Raw genomic sequence first — 6,633 nt, 5'->3', positions numbered from 1 at the left:
GACCAACTGTCGTTTATTTCAGGATTTCTGTTTGTCAACAGTTAGTGCATCATAGAATTTGCTCACACGAATCACTATCTTCATCAACTATACAACGTCAGTACAAAAATATTGACACCCAAATGAACACTACCAAATCGGCTGTTGTCAACTGCATTGTTCGGACAGTGAATAGAAGGTCACCAGATGTCATCAGCAGAGCGTGTTATAAATGAAGGAGTCCTCTGATTACCTGGATCTATATATTTTTTACAAAACACCAGTACCAATATTACTAGCAGATTAGGGATTTTTGCGTAAAATACATAAGGTAATACAACAATTAATGACAAAGAGACAGTGTGTGTTAATGAAGATACAGTTCTGAACAAACATTATCTTTGTAAATAGTAAAGATAGGCAATACTATTACAGCTTTATCAAACTGACACGGAAGTAGTTATTAAAGAGCTATATGAGTCTGCCCAAAGGCAAATGATTTCAGCTATGACAAATAGTACAACTAATTTACACGCTGATCATTGTACAGCACATATATTATAAAATTTAACCATGATTAACGAAGTGATGAGGATTTCATAGTCGAACATATTAAAGAACAGATTACAAATAACGGGACACCCAACTCGCTAGAATATATATCCGTTATATCTGGTGTAACAATAACCGCAAATAGTTTCACGTCAGTGGATCAACGTTGAATAATAATGCATCAGTCATTGACACAGTGTGTTGACGTTAAACGACAGAAATATAAACATAAATAATATGTGTATCTATAGCAAAACAAAGCCCGTGAACATAAAAGTAAAATTAGATCACGTCATACCCTACTTCTCTGGTGATCACAAAACAATCGGTTTATACTATTTGCATAACTTTTATCTTGAAAAAAATTGCTTTCACCCATACAAACTCAGCAACCCCAAGATAAACGCATTGGTAAGGTTTCAGACATCTATTATCCCAGTCCAGGATATTTCTACGAAGAAGAACAGTGCAGTGTACGTACATTGCGTTTATATTGCTGACTGAGGGTACAGATGTAACCTCTTTCAGCTGAGTACCATCCAGGCACTATCATCGTATCTCAGGAGATGGTGCACAAAGTTTTTGATTCATTAATTGATTCATGTGCGGTGCTGTCCATTTTCTCTCGCAAACCTGACCGCCCCTTTCTTTGCACTCCCCCCTTTTAGATTGTTAAACAACTTCTTGTGTTTAAGCTTAAATATTCTGCAGACACCTCACGGGTTGATACGGTGTTTTCATTATGACATCTACCATCAATGTTTTCATTATGATCTGTGTTTCATTGAGTATTAATTTTTATTTTGTTTTTGAGACAGATTGCAATTCATCGATCCGCTTTTGAGCTGAATAGACTATAACAGCACAGGTTGCTCAGCTTGACCAAGAGAATACTAATGCATTGCGTGACCGTGTCACAAGTCGTTGGGTCTATTATTGTTAAGGGGTGTGTCAGGTGATTGTCAACGTGTCCGAACAGCCGAGAGAAGGTCGCCGTTTGACATCTCAATGTCGAAACATCGTCAGCAGTGTCCTCACTTTCTTTAAACTATTAGCTACAGATGGTTTAATCTTTCCGATTCGGGCTTTTACTCAGCGAGCAGGAGCAGTGAATAGGATTCTGATAGTAACTGACTTCACGTTGTAAAGTTGGTAAACCAAACTAGATAGCTTATGATTGTGAAAAAAATTCAATTAAAACATGAAATGATTGGGTGTTTTTCAGAAGAGTTGTTTTCCGGGACAAGTTCTTTAATGAATCCATGGTTGCATGTTTATAACGAATGCAACAATAACAACATTCTCTGCACCCCTACTTAATGAAGTTAACTCGACCAGCCGTTTGTGCCATTTGAGTACCTCAGAGTACCTCAGGTCAAGCTGAACACGCTGTAAGTATCGCAATATTATCCAATCTCAAAATACTGCAATCAGAGCTCAAGTTAAGGCGCGTATTTGCGTATTTTGTGCAATAAAATCACATTGACTCCATTAATTACAAACAAAAAACCCATAAGAATCACTTTAAACACAACAGGTCTATAATACCTTGCGTACTTTACTCAGCTAACTAAATTGGCTTAATCGTCGTAGCGATCGAACTCTACAACAGCGATGCCTATACATGCATATACTATAAAAGCCGTACGTAGCCACTGTCCGAGTTTACTGTTGTAGTCACGTGGCGTCCATGTTGAGTGTTAATAGACGGCTGCCAACTATCTGGCAATATAAAAATTACTAAACACTTTTGTCTATTGAGAAGCATATGTATTTATATTATCGGTGGTAATTACCCAATAAGGATACGAAACTGAGATGGTTACTCATCAAGACACGCAATTACTGATAAATGAACAGGGAGTAAATACCCAGTTGCTTGAAAAATTATCTGGAGCTCTGATCGCAATACAGTTTATTTGCCAAAACACAGTCCTATTAAATGTGGAACAGCAGGCACGGCGTCCAACACACAACCTTTTGTAAGACCACCCTGTTTCAAAATACTCAAAACCCGACTCAGCAGACCTAAGAGATCGAAAGATCCTGTTAATGTATCAATGTAGCTTGTCCAACTTGTACAAGCGGTAGGGGGCAGAGAATGTTTTACGGCGACCTTGTCAAGGCTTTTCTGACATGTTGACAGTCAACCGACATAGGTGCACCCCTTCACAATTATAGACCCAACCAGCTGTGACACAGTCTCGCAATGCATTAGTATTCACTTTATCAGGTCAATTTTAACAACCTGTATATTTGTTTTGTCTTGACAATGAGTTCTCTTTACGACGTTCTGGTCTAGTGTGCCCGTGTGTATGACCTGTCAACTTGGGTAACTGGGTACTGTCTCATTTAATAATTGAGTGAATGAGTGAGAGAGATAATATTTAACGTCACATCGGGCACGTTTCGGCCATGTCAAAACAAGCTCTAAATCGCTAACAAATGAAGGTAGTTCACATTACTTGAGTCATTTAAGAATTGACGTTGCATTTGATGTCGTTTATCAGCTTAAGAAAGAGCTTCAAGTCGACAAATTCCTTGATGTGTAATTAACAGCCACACAAATTGAAAGAAAGGGCATTTAAACATCAATGTAAATGTTCAAAGAGGACAATATTAACACAGAGAGTTGCGTTTGATATATATATATATATATTAATGTATATGTATATGTATATATTTGAATGTACATATTTGTATGCAATCATCATTTAATGTGCACATATGTAATGGTAAACACTGAGTGCTAGTAACTGACACCTTGTTGTCATAAGGTGTTAAAAGAATTGTCGTTTTCCGTACAGAAAACGTTGGGCAAGATTGTCACACAACACTAGGGCACGAGGGCACTATGGCATCCAAAAGGGAAAGGGATCTCCTAATTTACCTTTAATAAAAATAATAACAATGGACAGCATTTATATAGCGCTAATCTCCGAAAGGACTCTTTGCGCATTTCTTTCACAAAAATTGGATGTAAAAGTACACATTAAGGGATAGCCTGTTTAAATAGGAATGTTTTTAAACCAGCCTTGAATGAACTTAGAGATGGGGAATTGCGCAGTTCATTTGGAAGAGCATTCCAGACTGAGGGTGCACTGTATTTGAAAGAGCGCTGTCCTGCTGACTTTAAGTTGTATTTTGGGACTTTCAACAGTTTCTCACTGGAAGAACGGAGATTTCGTGGAGCCTTGTGTGTAGAAAGTTCTCTGGACAGATATGGCGGTAGTGAACCATCAAAAGGGCGAAACACAAGTGTTGCAATCTTGTATTTGCATCGAAATGCGATAGGCAGCCAATGCAGATGCTGCAGCATGGGAGTTACATGATCATGCTTTCTTCTCTTCATCACGAGACGAGCTGCACTGTGCTGTATTCGTTTGAGTCGAGCGATCTCGTCAAGAGGGAGACCAAAGAAAACTGAATTGCGATAGTCCAACCTTGAAGTGAAAAACAACTTACAAGACTGGTTGCTGCATTTTCAGTGAGATATGGTCTAATGAAAGCAAGTCGGCGCATCTCAAGGAAGCAAGTACGTGTTACACTGGTGATGTGGTTGTGCAGAGTTAGTGATTGATCTAGGTGCACCCCTAGATACTTCACACAAGGTTTGAAGGGAATATCACTCTCCCCTACCACAGCTGACTCATCCTGAATGAGTTTTAGACGGTTTGGTGCACCAACTGGCATAAGTTCTGTTTTTTCAGAGTTCAGTTTCAGTTTATTACTGAGCATCCATTCCAAAACGTTGTCAATGCATGATTGAATGCCATGTTTGACCACATCAAAGTACTGTGGAAGACCACGTTTTGACAGTTCGGTGTCGTCTACATATTTCCCAAATTAACAGTCATGGGAAGAGATGACCTCTGAGAGTGGTTGAACATATAAAGTAAATAATACTGGCCCCAGGACAGAGCCCTGTGGAACTCCATACATGAGGGAACTGGGGTCGGCTGCATAGAATCAATTTCAACTCTCTCTGTACGTCCACTGACGTACGATTTAAACCATGCTAACACTGTCCCTCGAATGCCATATGTTAATTCCATGCGCTTTAATAGAATTGAGTGGTCCAGCGTATCAAACGCCGCACTCAGATCCAATAGAGACATCAAAGAGACGTGTCTTTCATCAGCCTTTAGTAGTAGATTGTTGACAATACGAAGTACAGCTGTTTCGGTGCTATGATTCTAGCCTTTGCCAACCAAGCATTAAGAAACGCCCCAATAACCGCAGTCGCCGCCGAATATCAAGCAATACTCTTGCCCTCATATGATGATGTTTAGGAAATTATTAACAGCCCAACCATATGTCACTGAAATTTTGTCTAGATCTCACCGTAGTATCCTTAGTAAACTACTCTGTGGCACCCTACCTCTGGAAGATAGAGGATAGCATTTGTAAAGTTTGTGAAAGCAGTAGGACTGAGGACGAAGTCCACATTTTGATTAGCTGCCCGTTATATTCGGACTTACGTACGATATGACTTAATGTCATATCATATCGAAAATGTACTAAAAATTAGTCCTCTCTTTTTCTCTCTTGTCGCCTACCGACCATGCCGCATTGATACTTAGTAATGCTAAGCTAATTAAACCTCTAGCTGCATTGGTTACTAAAATGTTTCATAGACGTAAACGCACATTGTAGTCCTGTAACTAAATATCTTTATTCACCGGTGAACATGGAACTGTCGATATGCTATTCACTCATCACTGGTGCTTGTAGATTGATTATTCAGTTCATGTACCATTATTCTTTCTATAGTGTCTGGTGTCTCGTAGGCCATAAGGCCGGATTTTATATTTTAGCAACTTTTTAGACTATGTATGTATGTTGTAGATAAACATATCTCTCTCTGTCTCTTTCTGTCTTTCTCTCTCTCTCTCTTCCCCCTGTCTTTCTCTCTCTCTCTCTCTCCCCCCCCCCCCCCCCCTCTCTCTCTCTCTCTCTCTCTGTAATTAGACATCTGAGTACAGTCGTACGCGTGTAGTCAATAGGTAAATGTGTTCGGTCGTTATTTTTTATCATTTAATCGCTCATCCATAGTGAATACGGTATGGTCATCGACAATTCTTGGTATTTGTCGGGCACAGCCGCACTTCAGTAAGGCAGCAGCTTGTGCCACCCAAGTGTGTTTCTCGCGTATGGAACTACATTACAAAAAAGAAAAAATTACCATTGTAAATGCCATACTACAGAATGTCTTCTACTGTTTGGAATTACTCTATCGCAATGTGTAATGTGATATCGTATAGAAACCACAATTACGAATCAACCAGGCCAGTCGTGGAATGTTTTAACAGTTAACGCACAACGCTCTATTAACACTCAAAATTACCCATTTACCTTGCAAACTGGTCCAGCGGTATTACTCTAGTGTCAAAATATTGCACGACCACGGGAGAGTAATTTTTGCAATAACCCTGGCTTTGCTTTCAGACAACATCTTAGTTTGAGACGATGTTGGGAAGTGGGTTTAGGCCCGACATCCAAATACTCCTCGTCAAAACAAAAGGATGCTTTGGGTCTGTCGTATACCGCGATGGACAGATTCAGACGCTACACCTTTCTTGTGAAAAGAACATGAAGTTAGAAACGGATTCGGGATTGGGGATTATGACCAAATAGTGTCAATGTACATTATCTCCCCCCTCCTAATGTAAGGTTACCTAAGGTACTAGGGGCCCCTAGTAAACCTGTGTATCTTAAAAACATGAACATCCAAACCTACATTTCTCTACTGAACCTCGAATCTGAAAAACATATCAGATTCTGGATTCAAATGCCGAAACCCGAATATGAAAAAAACTCAAACTTAAGGTTGAAACATGGGAAAATGTAGGTTTTTGTCTTCATGTTTTAAGATACCCTGATTTAGAGGGGGCCCTAGTGCGGCCCTATATATGCGGAGTCTTTAGTAATATAATAGTGTGTAGCGATGTTATAGTTGCATAGAGGTACCCACATCTTTCAGGTACGAGAGAAAAACGTCTATATTTTGCTAGTTTTATCTTGGCCAAGGAACTATGACGGATCATTATATTATCCATTTTCACTCGCAAGAAAGTTTTCTTGTTCAGGCCCTTTTGTTCA

The sequence above is a fragment of the Haliotis asinina genome, chromosome 2 (genome assembly GCF_037392515.1).
Source record: "Haliotis asinina isolate JCU_RB_2024 chromosome 2, JCU_Hal_asi_v2, whole genome shotgun sequence".
NCBI classification, from domain to species: Eukaryota; Metazoa; Mollusca; class Gastropoda; order Lepetellida; family Haliotidae; genus Haliotis; species Haliotis asinina.
Note: the sequence above shows the minus strand (reverse complement) of the source record.